The sequence below is a fragment of the Puma concolor genome, chromosome C2 (genome assembly GCF_028749965.1).
Source record: "Puma concolor isolate L17-30 chromosome C2, mPumCon1.1.hap2, whole genome shotgun sequence".
NCBI lineage: Eukaryota > Metazoa > Chordata > Mammalia > Carnivora > Felidae > Puma > Puma concolor.
This window is the reverse complement of record NC_141675.1, coordinates 150903822-150925524: the sequence shown is the minus strand read 5'-3', so window position 1 is coordinate 150925524 and position 21703 is coordinate 150903822. Positions and strand designations below refer to the sequence as shown.

The window sequence follows — 21703 nt, the reverse complement described above, 5'->3', positions numbered from 1 at the left end:
TATTGGTTAATTATTTCTGAGGAATGGTTATGAAGATACCAGTGGTAAACCTGGGTCTGGTCATTCTGTTTCATCTGCCTTATGCTTCATTTTGATAAAAGAAAAAGTGAGTCATCAGAAGGAAATGGGGTATTTTGTGCATGGTCTATACTTCAAAGGCTGTCATGTTGTGTTGTGTAGCCACTTTGGTGGCATTGACTTATGAGGCATCGTGTGATGCTGGAGAGTGAAAGAGGGTGAGAACCCAGAGAACAAAATAATAATAGCAATGTCATAACAAGAACAACCACCAACATTTACCAAGCATTGATTATGTCTCAGACCCTTGATATGGATGTGCTCATTCAATCCTTGCAATAACTCTAGAAGTAGGCACTGGTATTTGTCTTCATTTTCCATTGGGGAAATGGGGGCACAGAGAGGTTAGCTACTTTGCCCAGGTCATCTAGCTGGTAAGGAACAGAACTGGGGTTAAACCCAGGTGGACCGTTAGTTCTCACCCAAAAGACCACAACCTGTTACCCTTGAGATACTCCTTAAATGTCCTCCCACCACCTTCCCATCAAAGCAACAATCTCTTTGACCTTCCAAGCAGGCAGCTGTGTGGCCCCCACTTGAATGCATTGAGAAGTGGGAGTTCATTGTTTTGGTGGAAGCTCATGCCTTTTATGAAAAGCCCCAATGGATTGGGAAATTCTTCTTTATATGAAACCTCCCTCCTATGATTAGCAAAATTTGTCTTCCCCCCAGTGTTCTTGCAGACTTCCTGAAGCTGCAATAATACAGAATTACACACGACGGGATTTATATCTCTATGTCTATTAATATAATTGGAGATTAATTACTTTGGAAGGGTAGTTGTAAGGATACCAATTGTTTAAATCTACATTTCACTGTTCTTTTTCATCTGCCTTCTGCCTCAGCCCATGGAATGACTTATTCCATGACCTGTTACAGATCTCAGGAGATCCTGCCTTCATACCTTTGCTCATGCTGCCTGGGAGAGCCTCCCTTCCACCTGTTCACAGCCAAGCTCTCTGAGCCTGAGCTCTCTCTGCCATGAAGTCTTCTTTGGTAAGGGAAGAAGTTGTTGTTACTGATGAGGGCAAAGTGACTGTTTACCTAAGAAGAATTAAAAAATTGGAAGTGATTTCCCTTCTCTAGACATAGAGAAAATATGAAATCTGTTTGAGTGTTGTGTTGGAGGGTCGTGAGGCTTCCTTTGTAGCCCTGGGACTTTGGACAAACCTTTTAATATTGTGGGCCTGGCTCCCCCATCAGCAAAATGAAGAGCTTGAGTTGGGGATCCCACCAATCAAGGGGTACGTAGCTGGACCCCCTAATCGCCTTTTAAAAAATGCCTGTAATAGGAGTGCTCTGTCAGACCTGTGAATCGGTAAGCCCACTGAATGGAATTCTTTGAGTCTGTGTGAGGAAAATTGAGGGCCGCTGTCTTGACGAGGAAGCAGTATGAATATTTTTAGAAATCGGGAGGGTTGAATCAGCCATTAATGCTCTGTTGATCTGGATGGGAGGTATTTTGGTGGATGGGTGGTAAGAGCATGTTTCTGTAATTTGGATAAATACAGGGTTTTGGGTTCGGTGGAACAAGTTTGATTTTAAGAACTAGAGCATGAGTCATCTGCACTGATGCTTAAATGAGCTGCAGGCTGAGCAGTGAAGAAAAAGACGGCAGCCAGCAGGGCTGTTGGCGACAGAGACTATTGGGAGGAATTCTAAGATGTATGTTGATTGATTTTTTTTTATTTTGCCATTTTAAAAATGTAGTAAAAACCCTTTATTTTTTGGGGCGCCTGGGTGGCGCAGTCGGTTGAGCGTCCGACTTCAGCCAGGTCACGATCTCGCGGTCCGTGAGTTCGAGCCCCGCGTCAGGCTCTGGGCTGATGGCTCGGAGCCTGGAGCCTGTTTCCGATTCTGTGTCTCCCTCTCTCTCTGCCCCTCCCCCGTTCACGCTCTGTCTCTCTCTGTCCCAAAAATAAATAAACGTTGAAAAAAAAATTAAAAAAAAAACAAACAAAAAAAACCCCTTTATTTTTTAAATTAAAAATACCCCTTTTTAATACAGTTTTTTTTAAGTTTATTTATTTATTTTGAGAGAGTGAGCGAGGACGCAAGGGAGGTGCAGAGAGAGAAGCCCAAGGAGGCTCTGTGCTGTCAGCACAATGTGGGGCTTGAACCATGAACCGTGAGATCATGACCTGAGCTGACGCCAGATGCTTAACTGACTGAGCTACCCAGGTGCCCCCGCCCCCCCGTTTTTTTTTGATTAGGGCATGATGGGCACCAAGGCTTAGGAATAAGGGTCATGGCTGGGAGTAGAACATCTGTAAGCTCACTGGAATCCCTAAAAGGGACTGAGGCAGTCTGTGCAACATAGAGAAAAGGCCGCAATGCACATGGCTCCCCTCAGAGGCCAATAGGAAGAGCTGGAGGCAGCTAGGGACAGATCGGGGGAGAGGCTCGCGGCAGCTGAGTACTGTGGTGCTTCAGCAGATATCCAGAAATGCTTGGGACTTCTCAGCTTTGGGACTGCTTGCAGTATTGTACTAATAACGTGGAGGCAGCACATAGTCCTGAGTTTCTCCATTTGGGAAGTCACACTTGACCCGGGCAAGCACTGTGGTCTGAGCTGCCCCAGTTCTGGAGTCCTTCCTGGCATCATCCCACTGCTGCAGTTTTCACCTCTTCTAGATTAAGGGCGGTAACTCATAGGATAGCCTGTGCTCCAGTCTCCTCTTGTCCGCGGACTAGGCAGTAAATAGCCGGGAAGAGAGGGACCGATGGGCATGGCAGAGGCACGGTCTCTGGGGAGGCCCCCTTTGCAGCTGGGCTATTTCCAAATGGGGAGGTTCCCACAGCCCGCAAGAGGACCCAGCAGCCGGAATGACCCGCCTCCCCTTCTCTCTTGGCCTTGTGACAGTCCAGAATGAGAAAGAGAAGGGACAGGTGAAGGAACTAGTCTCTTTCGAGAGTGAGAGTTTACACGTCTCTGCCAGTCTTCTCCATATCCCTCCATGAGCCTTTGAATGGCCTGAGTCCCCATCTTCATTGGTGCAAATGAGATGTAGCTTATGGGCATGCTTTGAAAAATTGAAAGCGTTATAAACACCTCAGGATCATTATCTTGCCTGATTGGCATTTGTTTCTTGGGAATTCCTGACTTTTCCCCATTATCGTGAAGTGTCCCTTCAAGGACAAGTCAGAGGTTGCTGTAATCACTTACCATCTGTGGAGAACTGGCAGTGGCCCTGCTGAAGTGCTTGGTAAAGATGGTGAGCAAGTCACTTACAGATGCTGGAAATGCTTCCTTGGCCTGGGCTCAGGAAAGGCCAAGGACGAAGAGAGACGTTGTGCTCCCCAAGGGGACTGTGCCTTCCTAGGAGGAGTACCCTGCTGTGGGTGTATATTGTGGTAGGGAAGAGTCCGTGTGCCGGAGTCTGCCTGCTGGGGCCATAGCCCGGCTTCACCATTAGCTGTATGACCTTGAGCAAGCTCCTTAATCTCTATGGTCTCAGGTTCCTGTTGTGTAGAAGGGGGAAAGTGATAGAACCTCTGAGGGGTGTTGTCAAGATTAATTGGGTGGATCCAGTGGCATGTGTAGAATAATTGAGTAAGTACCAGCTCTTTTTGACATTGGTTTATGGTAATGGCGCATAAAGGCATGGAGCCCCTGGTGATGGCTACATTACTACATTTATTCCTTACAGCCACACCGAGGGATTATCCCCATTTTGTACAGGAGGAAAACAGAGGTCTTGAGGGATGAAGTCTCTTGCTATGCTGATAAATAGCAGAACTAGGATTTCTTTTTTTAACTCAAAGCAACTTATTCCCCATAATTTATTTAGTGTTCACCTTAAATGGTTACCAATAACTATTAACCAATAATGACTGATTACTATAATCTGTAGTCTTTGACATTTCCAGCATTTCCTTGTGGTGTGAGGAAAGTGCACAAGGCTTCCTGGGCATCGCAGGCTGTTCTGGAAGTGTCTGTGCAGCTCTTCCATGGGCTAGTTCCTTGCCTGTGTTTCTATAGAAGTTGGAATTGTAGGTTCCAAATGGATCTCATTACCTTCCTCTCAAAACCCTTCCTCCTCCTATAGTCACACCTTCAGATTAATGGCCTTACCATCCTCCCCTTCGTCCAGACTGGAAATGTTGGTGCCATATTTGACTCTTCACCCTCACCTGCCCTTAAAATTGGTAGCCAGCTCCTGAAGACTAACCTCCACAGTATCTCTTGACTCTGTCTCTTTCTAGCCCCACTGCCACCATCATAGTTGAGGCCAGCGTTAGGTAAGAAAGGCATAATTGGTATTACAAAAGCATACACAAAACCAAAAGAAAGTTAGTTTTCGCTCGTGTAAGAGAACTGGGCAACTAGGCTTGTCATAGTCCACGTGGCCATGCAGGAACTCAGGCTGACGAAGGCTCTTTTGGGCCTCCAAGGATATCCTGAAGTCAGCTTCTTCACCACCGGCTGGAAAGAAAGAGGCAATGAAGAGGTACTTAGGGGATTTGATGAGCCGATTTGGCAGCTGAGCCCGTCTCTTCTGCAGCTGAGCCACATGGCTGCACCCATTCGCAGTGGAGGTTGGGAGGTGCAGTCCAGCTGTGTCAGCCTCGGACATAAGGCCCTGGTCATTTCTTGCCTAGTTTTTGCAGTGGCCCTCACACTGGTCTCTCTGCCTAGTTTCTCTCATCATCCAATCCACACTCCACAATGTTGCCAGAGTTAACTTTGAAGTCACCAATCCTGCAGGCTTCCTGTTGCCTTGAGAACATTATCTGTAATGTGGCATTCCAGGGGCTCCACAGTGTGGCCTAGGCTAACTTGGCAGCTCATTTCCTACTCTGACCCTCCAAAAGCCTTGGGCTGGCCCTGGCAGACCCCATGCTCTTTCTGCACAAAGCCATGTATGCTCACCAACCTGCATGTCTGCTCTGAACAGGTAGCTTTCCCTCATCTCTCGTGGTCTGGGCCCTCTTCATCCTTTCAGACATCATTTAGAGGCCACCTTCCTCCTAAAGTCCCCTTTAGGCTGTCCTCAACTGAAAAGGATCCCTTTCTCCCCTCTATTGTCGCTGAGTCCCCTTCTCCTACAGTCATGGGAGAAACAAGGGATTACGCTTTCTATTATAGCTCCTTGTTGAATCCCTAGCCAGACTAAAAGCTTACCTCGTTTTCCCCTCCTCTTAATGCAGGATAAATCCAACCCACTTGGCATGACACACCAAAGCTTTCACAATCTATCTCAACAGATAATTCTAGGCTTCATTTTTGTCTGATATGACCACCTTAAAATGCCCTATGTCTCTATTGCCCTATGTCCTTTCATGTTTCTGTAGCTTTGCGTCTGTTGCTCCCTGCCTGGAAGGCCCGCCATGGCATCTCCACCATCTGGTAAATGAGTGACCCCGTCACATGCTTCATTCCTCAGCCTTCCATCACAGGTGTCCACTCCTCTGGTAGAGCCTCACCTCTATTCTAGTCCATCATTCTCAACAGATGGAACTTCCTTGAGAACCAGAATATCCTGATTGGACCATATTTGGTGCATAGAAAGATTAAATAAGCCTTTCTTGAGTGAGTGTACCCACCATTGACTTTGCAAGGTGCTGTTTATGCTTGCCACTGGAGGGCTGTGCACAGTGTGAGGGTAGTGAATGCCTGAATTTAATCATAGTACAGTCAGGACATTTTGAACTAATAGCTTCTTTTATTGTTTAATGTCCCTACCAAGATGGCAGAATGCAAGCACATTTCTCAAATGTCAAGAAGGACAAGAGTAGGTAAAAATCTGTGGAAAACCCGAAGCACACAATGAAATAAAAAAAAAAAAAGAAAAAAGAGAAAGGAGGGAAAGAAGAAAGAAGGAAAGAGAAAAAGGGACAAAGAAAGAAAAAGGGAGAGAAAGAAAGAAAGAAAGAAAGAAAGAAAGAAAGAAAGAAAGAAAGAAAGAAAGAAAGAAAGACCTGCCATCCTAGGAAAATATATGTGAGAAATGAAGTTCACATTCCTGAACTTTTTCCTCTTTTTTTAAAAAATTGAAACATTTCCAAAGAGTACAGCCTTAAGAAACTTGGCCCAGGTGTATTTAATTTTCCAGAACAATATACTGATGATTATCATCTGGGAGCGTGAATGCTTAACCCTTAGGCCGACACCTACTGTTTGCTAACCACCCTGACAGCTTTAGGGTTTTTGCCAAGGCAAGAAGAAGTCAGGGGGTAAAGATTGAAGCTTAGTCAACAGGAGAAAAGGGCTCTGGGTTGGCTTGGAGGTGGTTCAGGCAGAGGGGACAGGGCATTATAGGTGGGGTCTTCAGAAGAGGTAAGAAAAAGTTGGATGCATGAGAACACCACGTATATTTCCTGAGCAAAGATTCTTGAGCATTCTCAATCATATAACCTGGGGCAGAAGAAACCAGCCAAGTATTGGTGTTTAACTTTCACATAAAGCTGGAGTTTAGAATGCTGGTGTTCTGCTTGAAATGTGAGGTCCGAACATCATATATATTGCTTTAAAGTCGAAGTTTTCAAAGTAAACACACTTTCAAGTCTGGTGCTGGAGAGAACTGAACAGTGGCTCTCTGGGAGGCTGCTTTCTGCAGGGCGGTCTTGTCCTTGCTTTGTTCTTCAGTACCTTCAAGATACTTTAATTAATTAATTAATTAATTTAAAGTTTTAAATGTTTATTTATTTTTGAGAGAGAGTGTGTGTGTGTGTGAGTGGGGGAGGGGCAGAGAGCAAGAGAGGAGAGAGAGAGAGAGAGAGAGAGAGAGAGAGAGAGAGAATACCAAACAGGCTTCATGCTATCAGTGCAGAGCCCAATGCAGGGCTTGATCCCACGAACCTCGAGATCATGACTGGAGCTGAAACCAACAGTCAGACACTTAACCAGCTGAGCCACCCAGGCACCCCATGTGTCCAATTTCTATCTGATATTCTTTGGCACATTTACATCTTGTCCTGAAAGTTCTAGAACATTTTGCAGTAACATTTTCCTTCTTTCTGTCCCTCATCACCAGCCCTGCTATTGACCCTCCATCTGAAACCCCACGATTCTCAGAGCAGTGAAACAGGAGGAAGACGCCTAAGTGTTTGTGCATCTCTTCCTACAGAGTTTGTTGGTAGCAACAAAGCCAGGATCTTGTGGCATTGCTGTGAGACTCTGACCTGGGACATAGAGGTCCTCTGCCTTCCCCACACCATGCGCTGGGCGTTTGTGGTACAGAACTATTTTTAAGGTTACACATGAATCTCCCTATCCTCCTATTCAATGTGCCATACACCTTTTCATATCCATTTATTCACTCATTCATTCAACATCTATTTACCAAGTGCCTCTTTTCACCAGGCTTGGTGGTCAGGATGTAATGGCACACAGACCAGACATAGTCACTACTCTCATTGAACTCACAGGCTAGTTGAGGGGCAGTCCTAAGAACCCTTGCAGTGAAAGGACACCTGCAGACTGAAAGGAAGGCAGTGAGAGAAAGAGATATGATTCCATGGACATATATACAGAGCCATGTAGAGATACATGGAACTAATGGGTCTAAGTTTCTGAAGGAGCAATTTTTGAGTGAAGATCTACAGGGCAAGTAGAAATTATTTAATTAGAGGCAGAGTTAGGGGAAAGAGAGCACGTGAGAGGGGGAAGAACATATGCAAAGGTCCCATGGCAGGCATGGGCATATAGTTAAAGGAAGGCTTTGGTTGGAGCTTAGAGCAGGGAAACATCTGTGAGGTCAGATCATGGAGATCTAGGCCATACTCAATGTTTTCTCCGTTACCTGGACAATGGGAAGTCAAGGAAGAATTTAAGATGGAACTCTCGAGGTTTGAGATCATTCTGAAAACTGTGGGGAAGAGATTAGGCCAGGTCCAGGCAGGATGCTGGGGGACTAGTTCATGGAAATTATATATATATATATATATATATATATATATATATATATATATATATAACATAAGTCTCTTTGGTTTTCAGCTTGTTGGCCATGGAATTTGGGAAAAGTGAAGATCTGATTAGTATTATAAGGGAAAATGAACAGTTGGTGATGGGTTGGCTATGATGTGTGAGTGGGAGGTGGCGAATATGGTGCCAAAGTAGACCCTCTGTTTCTAACTGGCAAAACTGGATGCAGGAAGAACCATTCACAGAAGGAAGAAGCACAGGAGGAGGTTAGAAGGGTGGAGATGTTGGGAGAGGATCATAAGGTCAGATTTGGACAAGTGGAATTTCAGATGCTCATGTAAAATTTATGGTTCTGGAATTCATAGGGGACAGCTGAGCTGGTTAAATCGATTTTAAGGTCATTAGTGAATACGTAGTTGGACATTCAAAATTCTCCAGGAAGGCCCCATTTGACTGGTTGTATTTAAGTAGGGAAATTGTCACAGATGTACAAGGTTCAAACAGGACTTCGCATGTCTACATTCTCTGTTGATGAGAGATCAGTTGTAAGCCTCAATGGTCTCCCCTCCCATCTTTCCTCATAAAAGTCACAGACATGCAATTTTTAGTCTTAAATCAATATTTCTCTCTAGGCCTTTCTTTGTCTTGGAGAAATTCCTTCCACAAATGGTACCACTTCATCTCAGTCCATACCCAACAAGGAAATAAGAGGAGGCAAAATGGCGATGGATTGTTGAATTTGATGTGGAGCATCTCCTGCTTCCAGACATCTTGGAAGACAAGAGCATGAGAGCATGGGCCAAGGCTCTTTACACAGGCATCTGGGAAGAGCCTTGGCCTATGCTCTCATGTCACATCATTAATGCCCAATTATTAACTGCAAGAGTTTTATGAAAACAATTTCTAAATTGTTAAAAAAGGCAAAATATGTTTTCAATATCTTCAAGGATTCCCAAGCTGTTTAATAGTTTCAAAAGATTCAGTCCTAGAACATAACAAATTATATTCTAAAAGTCATCGATATGGGGCATATTATCACCACGACCACCATGATTGCTGATCATGAGGCTGGACATTAACTCACTTAAACCTACTTGGTAAGTGGTATTATATGTCCCATTTTCCAGTGAGAATATTGATGCTCTCAGAGGTTAGAGAGCTAGTAAATGGCAGGATAAGGATTTGAAATGAGGTGTGCTTGATTCTAAAGTCTGTGACCTTTAACAGATGTGGGCCTCACTTTTGGGGACTTGACACATATTTTATTACTTGTTTTCTTTTGCCTCATAGATAGAATCCCTTTGAATGGGCCTTTGTTCCATTTCTGCTTTATTTAAACAAAGTGTAGACTAGCCAAAAACAGGGTTTTGTAAGTGATCTGTCAGCCTACTACTTGCCTCCTCTTTCCTGAACTATGTCTATAAAGTATCTTAAAGATGAAAGTTGCCATGTAAATGCTATGTATTATCTTCTTCATCTAGAACCATGAAAGAAGCTGCTGGATGGAGATGAATGAGCTTTTGTTTCTGAAAAGCTGAATTTTTATTTCTTAGCTGATATATATGGAGTCAGAACTCTTCCATGGTAAGAAAGTCAAATCCTTTCACTCAGAAAAATGACTTTGAGGGCTGGGTGTTTGAAGGGGTTGGCTATTGTGCTGGGTCCTGGTCTTAGGGTTGGCAGAGTGGGAAGAGAGAGGGGGGGAGGAGAGGTACTCCCTGGCTATTTGTTTCAGTTGGGAAATGGAGACACTTTATATGTGGAATCTGATATTTACCATACATGGTGCTTTTTGCCCAGAAGGCTCTCAGAAGAATGCATTCTTGCTTTCTCCCTTGTCCACACCCACCGGTGATAATCAGCACCACTTGGGTGATTCTGGAAGCCAGTCTAAAGCAGCTACATCACTTAATAGTTGAAGGGATGGATAGAAGAATAGTTTCTCCATTGAAAACTATTAGAGGAATTTATAGGCTGTCAGGGTGTAATTAGCCATGAAAGATACTGGCAGGGGCATGAAACTAACATTCCTCTCTCATTTCTTGACCTTGCCTCCTTCCGTAAGTGGGAGATCTTCTCCATGTCTTGGCATTCCTGTCCTGTTGTTCTGCTCTTTGAATCTCTGCCCTGGCTTAGTTTTTCTGAAGCCCACTACAGTGTCCAAGCTCCTTCTTCAGCTTGCTGTTCTATTTGTTTCTTAAACTGCCTCCCTTTAGATATGGAGCCATCTGAGTTATTATGCCAGACAGGCTTTCTGCCATTTTGCATTCATGCATGCACGGATGGTGAAGGCCTGGAAATACATCTTATTAGTTGGATGCTATAGAAGGTCAAGTTTGACACAGTTGGGAGTTATCAGCTCCTTAAAAGAATAGGCTTACTTACCCATAAACATTTGAAATATATGTATCTCAGGGATAAAGACTTCTTTGAAATTTCAGATTCAGTTTGTCATGATTCTGCCTACACCTGTGGAAAATCATAACTATTTGTTTTCTTTTGGAAAAATGGTGCTCACAGAAAGCTAATTCTCATAGGGACTTATGACTCATAGATATAACAGTGCCTGTTCTAGTAGCACTGAAATGAATGCTTTAGAAATTGTAATAGTTATGGGGTGCCTGGGTGGCTCAGTTGGTTAAGCGTCTGACTCTTAGTTTCTGCTCAGGTCATGATCTCATGATTCGTGAGTTTGAGCCCCACGTTGGGCTCCATGCTGACAGTGCAGAGCCTGCCTGGAATTCTCTCTCTCTCTCTCTCTCTCTCTTCCCCTCCCTCACTCGCTCTCTCTGTCTCTCTTTAAAAATAAATAAATAAAAACTTAAACAATATTAAAAAAAAAGAAATTATAGTAGATTTGCCATTCCTCAAAAAGCTAGCCATAGAATTACTATATGCCCCGGCAATTTCACTCCTAGGTTTATACCCAGATGAACTGGACGGAAAACAGGTGCTCACACAAATACATGCATGTGAACGCTCACGACAGTACTCGTAGTCGTGACAGCCGAAAAGTAGAAACAACCCAAATGTCTCAACAGATTAACAGATAAACAAATTGTGGTCTATACATACAATAGAATATTATTCAGCCTTAAAGAGGAATGAAGAAATGATACGTTACTGTAATATGAATGAATCTTGAAAACACGCTAAGGTGAAGGAAGCCGGACACAGAAGGTCAGATATTGTATGATTCCATTTATATGATGTGTTCAGAATGGGTAGAACCATGGAGACAGAAAGTACATTGGTGGTTGCCAGGGCCAGGAAGAAAGAGAAATAGAGAGCTAACTGCTAAATGCATATGGGGTTTCCTTTTGGGTAGTGAAAACGTTTCAAAGCTAGATAGGGCTGGTTACACAACACTGTGATTGCGGTAAATGCCACTGATTCATTTGCCTTAAGATGGCTAATTTTGTGTTATGTAAATTTCACCTTAATAAAAAAATAACTATAGCAAACACCTCCTGCGTACCAGGCACCGTACTGAGCATTTCACATAATTTTATTTTGAGGCCACATAATCTCTCTGTGAGGCAAGTAATGTATTCCTTCCATTTTACAGTTGAAGACTCTGACTGAAGCCCAGGGAAGTTATTATGCAAGACAATCTCCTTCTGACCAGCTTTCTAGAACTTTGAACAGAGCTGAACACAGAGACTTGAAGAAACTTGGTTGGAGGTAGAGTTGTTTTTCAATTACGTCAATTTCAAAAGCATGCCTCTCTGCTCTGAATTTGGACACTGGCTGGTGACTGTGTTAGAGGCTGTGGTTCTGTGTTTAAAAAGAATGTAGCAAAGAACTAGTTCTGGAAGGATGCAGAGGTGTGCTTTAGAATTCTTAGGTGGATGGTGAAATTGAAGTGTCCAGCAAGACTTCTTGGTGGGATGTGACTGGCGGTTCCTGGAGGGCAGGCAGGATGGTGTTAGGATGGATGCAGGAGATCATTCAAAGTGGTGTTTGGCTCTGAATTCATACTTGACTGATCTATCAAGTTTCCTTGTAAATTGTTCATTTATAAAATTTTGGCATAAATCTAATCAAGTTGGTGACTAGGGATTTAAGGATCTTCAAATACGCAGGGCGTGAAGAATCTGGGTTGACCTTTGCATGATCTATTTTTCTTTGTGGTTTACTAACATGATTTCATGAAGACTTTGCTATTAGGACCTGCCTGTCATACTGGTGTAATTTATTCATTTTCCATTCATTTGCTTACTCACTCTTACACTCATTGATTGATTGATTGATTCATTCATTCATTCATTTACTCACTCAGTCACTCACTCGTTCACTCACTCAACCATCCATTCATTCACTCATTCACTTATTCATTCACTGACTCATTCACTCACCCATTCATTCACTGACTCACTGACTCATTCATTCATTTATTCATTCATTCATTAATGTATTCATTCACTCACTCACTCACTCACTCATCCACTTACTATCCCTCATCTACCTACTAGCTTACCCTTTGCTTAGCTCACTCACTCCTTGATTAATTGAATCATTTCATCTATATAAATAATACATGAAAAGTTGCCTATAAAAATGCAAATAGTATAAAAATATATCCAGCAAGAAGTCAGAGTCCTTTTGTTCTGAGCTTCTAGGCTCCCCCTCTGTCCTGCTCTGAGCCCAAGAAGTACATCTCACTGCTCATCGTTCCTTGTTTGGTATGCAGGCTTCAAGTCTTCTTCCAGATACTTATTTTATATACGGATACACACTGTATCTGGGTTTCCTGATGTGTATATAATCATAATGGATTCCTATTCTGGAAACCCTTTTTAAAATAACAGCCACTTTGTTTTTTTACTTTTAAATCTACTTTTAAACCTTTTTATTGTAATAGAATTTTACCAGTTACTCTAGAAACTCCCTCGCTCCCACAAAAAGTAATTACTTTTATGGCTTTTCTGGTATTAAGTTTGGTGCATTCTTAGTTGTAAGAATTACAACATAGATTCTCAGAAGTAAAAAGTAGGGAACTGTATAAGAAAGTCAGGTGAAATTTACACACACACACACACACACACACACACACACACACACAGGAGAATTTGAACTGAATTTTAAAGAACAAATAATCTGCCAAACTGAGAAATAGGGAAAAATCTTGGAAGACAAAAAGAGCATCACATATCATCAAAAGGGTAGCTGCATTGCTTCTTGGCCTTTTTTTTTTTTTTAAGTTTATTTATTTTGAGAGAGAGAGAGAGAGAGAGGGAGAGAGAGAGAGAGCGCGAGCATGAGTAGAGGTGGGGCAGAGAGAGGGAGAGAGAGAATCCCAAGCAGGCTCCACGCCTTGCACAGAGCCCGATGTGTGGCTGTAACCCACAAACCATGAGATCATGACCTGAGCCGAGATCAAGAGTCAGATGCTTAACCTCCTGAGCCACCCAGGTGCCCCTGCTTCTTGGCCTTTTGGCTAAGATCAAATGTAAAAGCGCGGGAGCTACAACTCTTCCTTCAGATGACATCCAGCTACACGTTCCCTGGTAACTGCAAGAAAATCACAGATGCCGGTCAGAGCTGGAAATGCTCCTCAACCAACTTTGCATTTTATAGATTATTCATCTGAAGCCCAAGCCCAGACCAACTTTTCCCATATCATAAGCTTGTTAGTGGAAGAACTCAAGGGAAGAATTCAGGTCCCCTGATTAGTCCACTATTTTTCTATTGCAGTAAGCTGTCTCCCTGAAATGACGAGGGGGGTTTATTTAAAAAAAAGTACTCCTATGTAACAAATATCCTTTTATCTCGAATACATCAGGTTCAAAAAATACTACTATTTTCCAACAATACACAAAGGTAATTTTTATGGTGTCTGTCTGGGCCTATATAAAATTCTAAAAATGTCTTTTGATTCAGAATGTTTTATTGTTAAACATGGCTCTTTAGTCTAATTTTTAATGGTTGACAATCCAGGGATGCCTGAGTGGCTCAGTTGGTTAAGCGCCTGATTACGGCTCAGGTCATGATCTCACAGTTTGTGAATTCAAACCTTGCATTGAGCTCTGTGCTGATAGCTCAGAGCCCGGAGCCTACTTTAGATTCTATGTCTCCCTCTCTCTCTCTGTTCCTCCCCCTCTTGTACTCTGTCTCTCTCTCAAAAATAAATAAAGATTAAAAAATTAAAAAAAAATGATGATCCATGGGTGCTATGTAGAATAACTCTAGATTTACCAGAATATTATTAAGTGGAAGCTTAATAAACTATTTATGAAGCCAACAAATTTAAATAAATAAATTTGTTGCATCTTTATGGCTTAATAAAAAGTATGCAGCCTTACACATCATAGTTTTGCCTATTAAAAAAGGTTTTAAAAATGTTTATTTATTTTGAGAGAGAGAGAGAGCAGGGAAGGTGCAGAAAGTGAGGGAGAGAGAATCCCAAGCAAGCTCAGCGCCATCAGCATGGAGTCTGATGTGGGGCTTGATCTCACCAACTGAGAAATCATGACCTGAGCCGAAATCAAGAGTTGGACGCTCAACTGACTGAGCCACCCAGGTGCCCCTTAAAAATTTTTTTATATGTAACCTTGAGGAACCTGGCCCATTTGACCTGTGGAGTATCCCCAGGCTGGATTTTGCTGATTGTACCCTCATCACACAGTTCAACAGCTCCTTTTTCCCCTATCCTCCTATAAATTGACAGGCGGATCCAGAGGTCTCACCAGATTTGGGATCAGCCCCCAGAATAGGTGATTGTAGGTGGTGCTGTGTTCTTCCATCATGCATCTGCTCTTTTCCCCTTGTTTTTAATTTTGGAAGATGTGGTGAGCATTGCCTACACCCATTCATTCATACGAGTCTGCAGAACAGTGTTGTTCTAATTCCCTCATTTTGTTCTAATTCCCTCATTTTGTTTTCATCCCAGTTTATTAGCTGGGATAATTTTATAAGGAGATACTTCCTGTCATCTACTATTTGGTTACCTAGGAGTTTAGTTTGTATAGGAAAGTAAGATACATGTTTGATAGTGTCATTTTACTTGGTTTTAAAGATCATGTATGGGCTCCTTGTCATCCTCAAAAGATTACCAGCTACATTTTTCAAACATGTCATCATGAATTCATGGATTTCAACATATTTGATGAATTCCAATTTCTTGCAATTCTCATCCTTACGGGAACTTATATTGTTTCATCTGTGACCCGGAGAAGCTCTTAACTTTAGACCTCTGTGATGAGCTGCTCTCACATCTCCTTCACATGATTCTAGAACAGGGTTGGCCACTGTTTCTAGGCTTTTCTAGTGGATAGAGCTAGGAAAACACACATGCACACACGTCTGTCTGTCTATCTGCCTCTGTCTGTCTCTCTCTCTCATTACCGATCTTTCAATTGTCTATGAATAGGTAAAATGCCATATGAATTCACATCAATTTCTAACTCAAATTAAAGACTACAGGGTTTTTGCTTTACTTGCCTCTGTGTTATATCCGTATCTCCTCTCTTTCATACCAAAAACCTTAGTTCTCAAGCATACAGAATTAGAATATCCCGTAATTACTCACTTGCTTTATCCCTTGGTATAAACATAATAGTCTCAGAATAACAACATAATACTATTACCACTAATCATGATTCCTGAAAAATAGTTGTCTATATTGTTACATATGCTATTCTTGTCCCTCTATTTTTTTTATGGCTTTACTATATCCTCATGGTCATATCTGTGTTCACATAGTCATATACATGATAAACTTCCCTGTTAACTTTCATTTAGTCCTAGTTCCTCAAGTAATTGCATGTTAAGTGCTCTGTCCTCTTTGCCCTTATGCTTCTCTAGCCATTTTCGTTGTCAGAAGTGTGGGCTTTAGCAGATTCCTCAGGAGGAACTCAAGAGAACAGTATCTTCTGAGTTTCTGTGTGATGGAAACAGTTTGTCTCTGCTCCTTACACACAAAGGTCGATAGCGCTGATGTATGACAAATGAGCACCATGTGTAATCTGGGATTTTCTTTTGCTCTAAAGGACACTATTTGGACAACTGGCAAGTTAGAATTAAGTCTATAGAATAGATCTGAGCAATAGCTTGTTAATTTTCTTACTTTGCAATTATATTGTGGTTGTGTAAGAGGATGCTCTTGTTTTTAGGAGACACAACCTCCAATTAGGGACAAAAGTGCATCATGCATGCAACTTACATATCTACATGTGCACACGCATTCACACGATAAATGGTAATATTTGGGGAATCTATGTAAAAGGCATATGGGAATTATGAATTCTTTACACTAGTCTTCAACTTTTATGTAAGTCTAAAGTGATATTAAAAAACCAAGAATATTTATAGAGACATGCATTTCTCAACAGACATATAAATGTGTAGGTATCCCTATTTATGCTAGCATCCATAATTTTATAGTACAATTTTATGGATATGTTGAGTTGTATTTTTTTCCAAAGATAAACACTGGAAACTTCTTATGATGTTTAAGAATTTATACTTGGCACAGCAAAATATGGGGTACTGATGATGGATCCAGAAAACACACAGGAAAGAAAGACATAAATGTCTTATTTGTAAAGAAAAAAAATCAATGACAAAGCAAAAAATACAGAGATTTGGTCTTGATTTATTTTGCATAGATGCCAATTACTGTCATATTTTCTTGATCTTTAACTAAGACCTTGTTCCCCTTCTGTTAATTTTTCCTTTAAAGCCAAACAAAAATGAACAGAGCTATTATTATTTTGCATTGAGTGTCCCAAGTAGATTTGGATTGGTGGTTTCAAAGCAAACAAACAAGAGACAGATGCAATGGAATTTCATAACTAGATGGGCTTTAGGGTGTATCAATTTTCTTGGGCAAGTTCATAAAAAAACAAGTTTCTCCCTCTTGTACTCTGTCCTTAGGGACTAATGTTCTAAAAAGGGAGAACAATTTTCCAGTAAAATTAACTCCATTGAAGATGTGGTGGATTTTAAAGACATTCCACTTTCATGCTATTTTTTAAGGCTTTTGGGGATGGGCCCCTATGTAGCTAGGAGGGGGCCTCCCTGGTGGGTTGTGTTCTTGTCTGATGTCGTGGGCACAGTTGGATGTAAATGCTCTCATGCTTGGATCTCCTGGTTCCTTTGTCCAAAATACTTTCATCTTTTCCACAAGATGGCAAGATCTGCTTGCAAAGTGAAGCACCCTGTAACAATATGAAACAGATCTCCTTCGTTTGGGAGGGCAATCCCCAACTTACAAATGAATTGTCTTTGAATATTGTCTCTAAGTCAGTGGCTTAAAATTCAAAATTGCCCTTTTCTATGGACACACCATCATTAGGTCCCCAGGCCAGCTGACTGAAATTTCCCAAGCCCACCATGTTAATTTCTGTAGCGATCCTGTGGCCCCCCAATCACCAGGTGTGACTGTGCTCTAGAGTAGTGGCTCTCACCAGGCCATGGAATGCACTTTCTGAAAGGCCTTGCTGGCTGCTTATCTAACACCCTACACTAATTCTCCGGAGTGTAGACCTTCTCATGGTACTCCTCTGCTCATGCCAAATATGTACCTGTTCCTGACCTTCAACCACATGTTCCGTCTTTCCCATCTCACTGTATGCGATTTCTCCACATGGACACATGCCACCTAAAGCTTTGTCTGAACGTGCCCCAGCCTTCCTCAGTTTCCCATCTTTGCCTATGCTGTTTTTGGCACCCAGAATCAATTTCCCATTTGTGTTGGCCTCTTCTTTGCTGGCTCATCTCATATGCCATGTCCTTTTCTGATTTCTCCCTATTTTTATCCTACTATTATCTTGCTTGTCCTATGCCATGTAGTAAAGCCTTTATGGGGTGATGTTTGTTAGACTGTTAGTGAGCCCCGTGCCACCTAGGGGGCAGGAATCCTTGTCTTATCCACCTCCGAGGGTCCGGCAAGGCCTAGCGCTATGCTTTGCATACAGTGGCTGCACGGCAAATTCTGGAGGTGTTGAATGGCCTCCCTGCCCCCACCCCACTGTCACATATACCGAGAGAGAGTGGGCAGCATGTGCAGGTGCCCATAGGAGACCAGAGAGGGGAGCTGTCTTTGTTGCTCTCCAAACATTAATGTCCACAGACAGCTAAGTGCTGTCTACCTTTGGCTTTGAGTCAGATATAATAAAACAAAATCAGCCATTACGAGTAATGCTTTTTAAATATTGTCGTAAGCCTCACAAAAGACGTTTGCTATCCCTGACTGGTGTCAGATACAATAAATATAATTAATCTCTGGAAACACATAGATGAAATTACTTAAATCATGGCTTTAGTTCGTTTCCAATCCTCTGAATCTCCTGGGCATAGAGCAAATCACGTGGCTCTTTGCTGCTGGAGGCACCTCAAGCCCTTCTCCCTGGTTTGGCTCGAGGGGTTTGGTTCTTTCTGGCCATTTTAAACTTGAAAGTGGAAAATATTGAGCTCTCCACATCCATCTCTTGGGGACTTACTAAAAGAAAGTTTATTTGCATAGGAGAGGTGACCTCTCCTTCCCTCTTTGACTGTGTTTTCATATCTAATAAGTTAAGAGTGGACTTTGTAGCAGCTTCCCTTAGGACAGATTCGATGAGACCACAGTCCTGGAGGTGAATGGCTCTGAGTGCTTTCCTGCATCTTAGTATCTCCAAATTTTCTTACCATGGGTCAGTGTGGCTTTGGTGTCATAACATAAAAGCCATCGACTTGAGTTACAGGCAACCTTAGATTTCATCCAGGCCAATAGCCCCATTTGATAAGTAAGAAACCCCCCAGCCTTGGTGAGCTGACGTGATTGCTGGCGACCACATCTGTCTGAGTGTCAGAGGCTGGGTGAGAACAAGGCCTCTGCTGGGATCCTTTCTACCTCATGGATTTTTCTCAAATATTTTCCCAGGTGGGCTTAAAAAAAAAAAACTATTTCAGAGAACCATAATGGAAATATTTGGTTAACAAGACCATGCATTTCTTATATTTTAACCAGTATTTAACCAGTATTTATGGAGGGCTTACCATAGGCCATGTACTTTTTTAAAAGTTTATTCATTTTGAGAGAGAGAGAGAGAGAGAGAGCACATGGAAGGGGGGAGGAGAGAGAGAGAGAGAGAGAGAGAGAGAGAGAGAGAGAAAAGAAAGAGAATCCCAAGTAGGCTCCATTCTGTCAGCATGCAGCCCGATGTGAGGCTTGAATTCATGAACCATGAGATCATGACCTGAGCCAAAGTCTAATGCTTAACCAACTGAGCCACCCAGAAGCCCCAAGCCATTCACTTTATAGGTGCTAGGGATACCATGATGAACAAGACAGATACAATGCCTAGCCTGAGGAATCTTCCAGTTTACTGGGGTAGCCAGGGATTAGATAGAATAGTTCAATGATTTTTGAAGGGTGTTATAATGGGACACTGTAGGGTGCCTGGAAATTCTAACTGAAGGGTGGCAGAATTTGTCTGGAAGAAACTAAACATATTCTAAACAATAGGAGCAACAATGCAAAGGCTGGGGGTTCAGTTAAAGCTTTCCCTCATGTCCACGTGCTACCTCTAGACATCTTTGTGGCCACACCCTGCTTCACTCTCCAGACTTATCTCTCCTGTCCTAATTCTTTGTCCAAGCTTTTATTTCTTTTCCTTTCTTTGCACATACTGTCACTCTCCTGGAAATGCAAATTGCTTCCAGCCCTACTCATGCTTTAGGTTTCAGCTTTCCATTCGACTCCTCTGGACCGTTTTGGCGAATTCTCCCATGTGATATCATAGCACCTCATGTATACTTTCACTAGTCTTCATGGACTTTAATGTAATTGTCTGTTTGCTTATCTGTGTTCCTGGCTGGCCTGGGAGCATCTTGTAGGGGTCACAGGTGGGTCTTATTTGTCTCAGTAAGCCTAGCACAATGTCTTGAACTTAATTATTATTCCCAATACACCTCTGTTGTATGAACAAATGGAGAAATATAGGCTCCTGCCTCTAGTCTAGTTTGTTCTGCTTCTTTTTTCCCCCATTCCTTTGTCACTCCATCCATCTATCCTTCTTTCCTTCCTTCATTCCCCACTCTTGCTCCCTTTTATCTATCTAACAGAGTCTATTGTGAGCTTGGCTTGGCCTTGAACTCCAGCAGAAGAGTTAGACAGGCAATTAGATAAATAATTATTTAGCAGGGTGCTCGATATTACAGGAATTTAAACAAAGGGCTACAGAGCACCAAGGGTGAATCCATATGTTTGTCTGGGATAATCTGAGGAGGCTTCGCCAAGGAAGTACTGTCTGAGCTGGGTCTTGAGAGATAAGAGAGATTTGCCAGGTGAGGAAAGGGAGCAGGAAGGTTACCGCTTTGGAGGCTATAGCACATGCAGAGAAAGACCCTGAGTTGTGGAAAGTCAGAAGTGTAATGTCCCTGGAATGGAGGGTGTTTACAGTACTGGGGAGGGAGGGCTGGGAAGAGTAGGCAGGACAAAGTGAGGGGAACTGAGGCCTAATGGGAAAGGCTCTTGCCTGCCTCTGTAAACAGTGTGAGTTTTATGATATAGGTGCTGGGAACCCTACTGAGGTTTTCAAGCAGGGTCATCTTCTCTCTTTTGTAGGAAGCTGACAGTACCTCCCTAGGGCCATGATAAGAGAAAATCTTGGAGGTAGCAAAGGCAGAGCTTGCCAGCCGGTTTTCAGTGCTACTCTGCCATGTTCTCCCCTGTCTCTCCATTCCCCGTCTCTTCTAGCAAACCCTAGTCTGGAACACAGGCCATTGCTAGCACTGGATGGGGATGGCCACAGGAGGAAAGAAGAGGTGGTGGGACGGGGGAGGTAAGCAGCTCATTTGTAAGAATTTGTCACCTTTACCTCTGGAGAACTGGGACTTCGAAATGATAGTGTTTACCAGCCCTTTATGTTACTTATGAGACATCTCATTTCCCTTAATAATCCTTATTAGCCAGAGAATTTATTGTTTGGCACAGACTTAAATATATGTTTACCAAATTTTCCAGTGTTAGAGCTGGCGAAAGGACTCATTCTTCCTGGACTCCTCTTGTTGTTACAACAACAATGGTAAATCTTCGCTGACTGATTTGAGGAGGCCATTGAACTTGAGAGTAACAATTACTGAACCAAATGTTTACATTACAGCACCCGCAATTCATCGAAGTGCTTCAGCTGCATAATTAATAGGACCAGCTAAAATTCTACATCATTGTAATAATATTTACTCTGAAAACTCACAGTTGGACTACAGTTTCTATCTCAAGCTCCGCTGACATCAAGGAATTTTAAACTTCCTTTTTGACAGGGAGGTTTATTAGGGCCTTATTTTGGCAGCCAAAACACATCTCTTGCAGATGTGCATTGAATTCATGGACTATTAAAGATTGATGTTGGATTAGAGATGATCTATTCAGTTGTTTCTAAACCTGGCTGAACCACAGAATCTACTGGGGGAGGGGTGGCTTCAGAAATTTCTGGGAGCCACGTCTGGGAGCCTGATTCAGGAGGTAGGGTGGAACTAGGACATGGTAGACAGATTTTCTTAAACACTCAGGTTATTCTTCCACTTACGAGAACTGCGGGTCTCATTTTGAGGATATCGAGGACTACAAGACTACTGGGAAGAGTAAAACAATCCGGCAGCCTCTTGGGTCTCTGTGAGTGAAACAGAAATGGGTATCATGGACCCCTGGGAAATGCTTCTGTGAATAAAATAGTTTTGTTTAAAAAGTACCCAATTTTAGTTTACAGGGAGGCACTTTCACAGTGACTGTAAGAGTGGATTCTCTGTCCTCATAGAAACTCTCAG

At 42.4% G+C, this 21703-nt stretch overlaps 1 long non-coding RNA gene across 1 annotated transcript in view; it reads left to right on the top strand.

Annotated features, from left to right (window-relative positions):
- Window positions 1–428: 428 nt before the first annotated feature.
- Window positions 429–21703, top strand: part of LOC147577610 (uncharacterized) — a 63723-nt gene continuing 42448 nt past the window's right edge. The window contains exons 1-3 of the long non-coding RNA XR_015240437.1: window positions 429–1074; window positions 9430–9532; window positions 11517–11632. This is a non-coding gene — a long non-coding RNA (uncharacterized LOC147577610). The remainder of the gene's footprint in view (window positions 1075–9429; window positions 9533–11516; window positions 11633–21703) is intronic.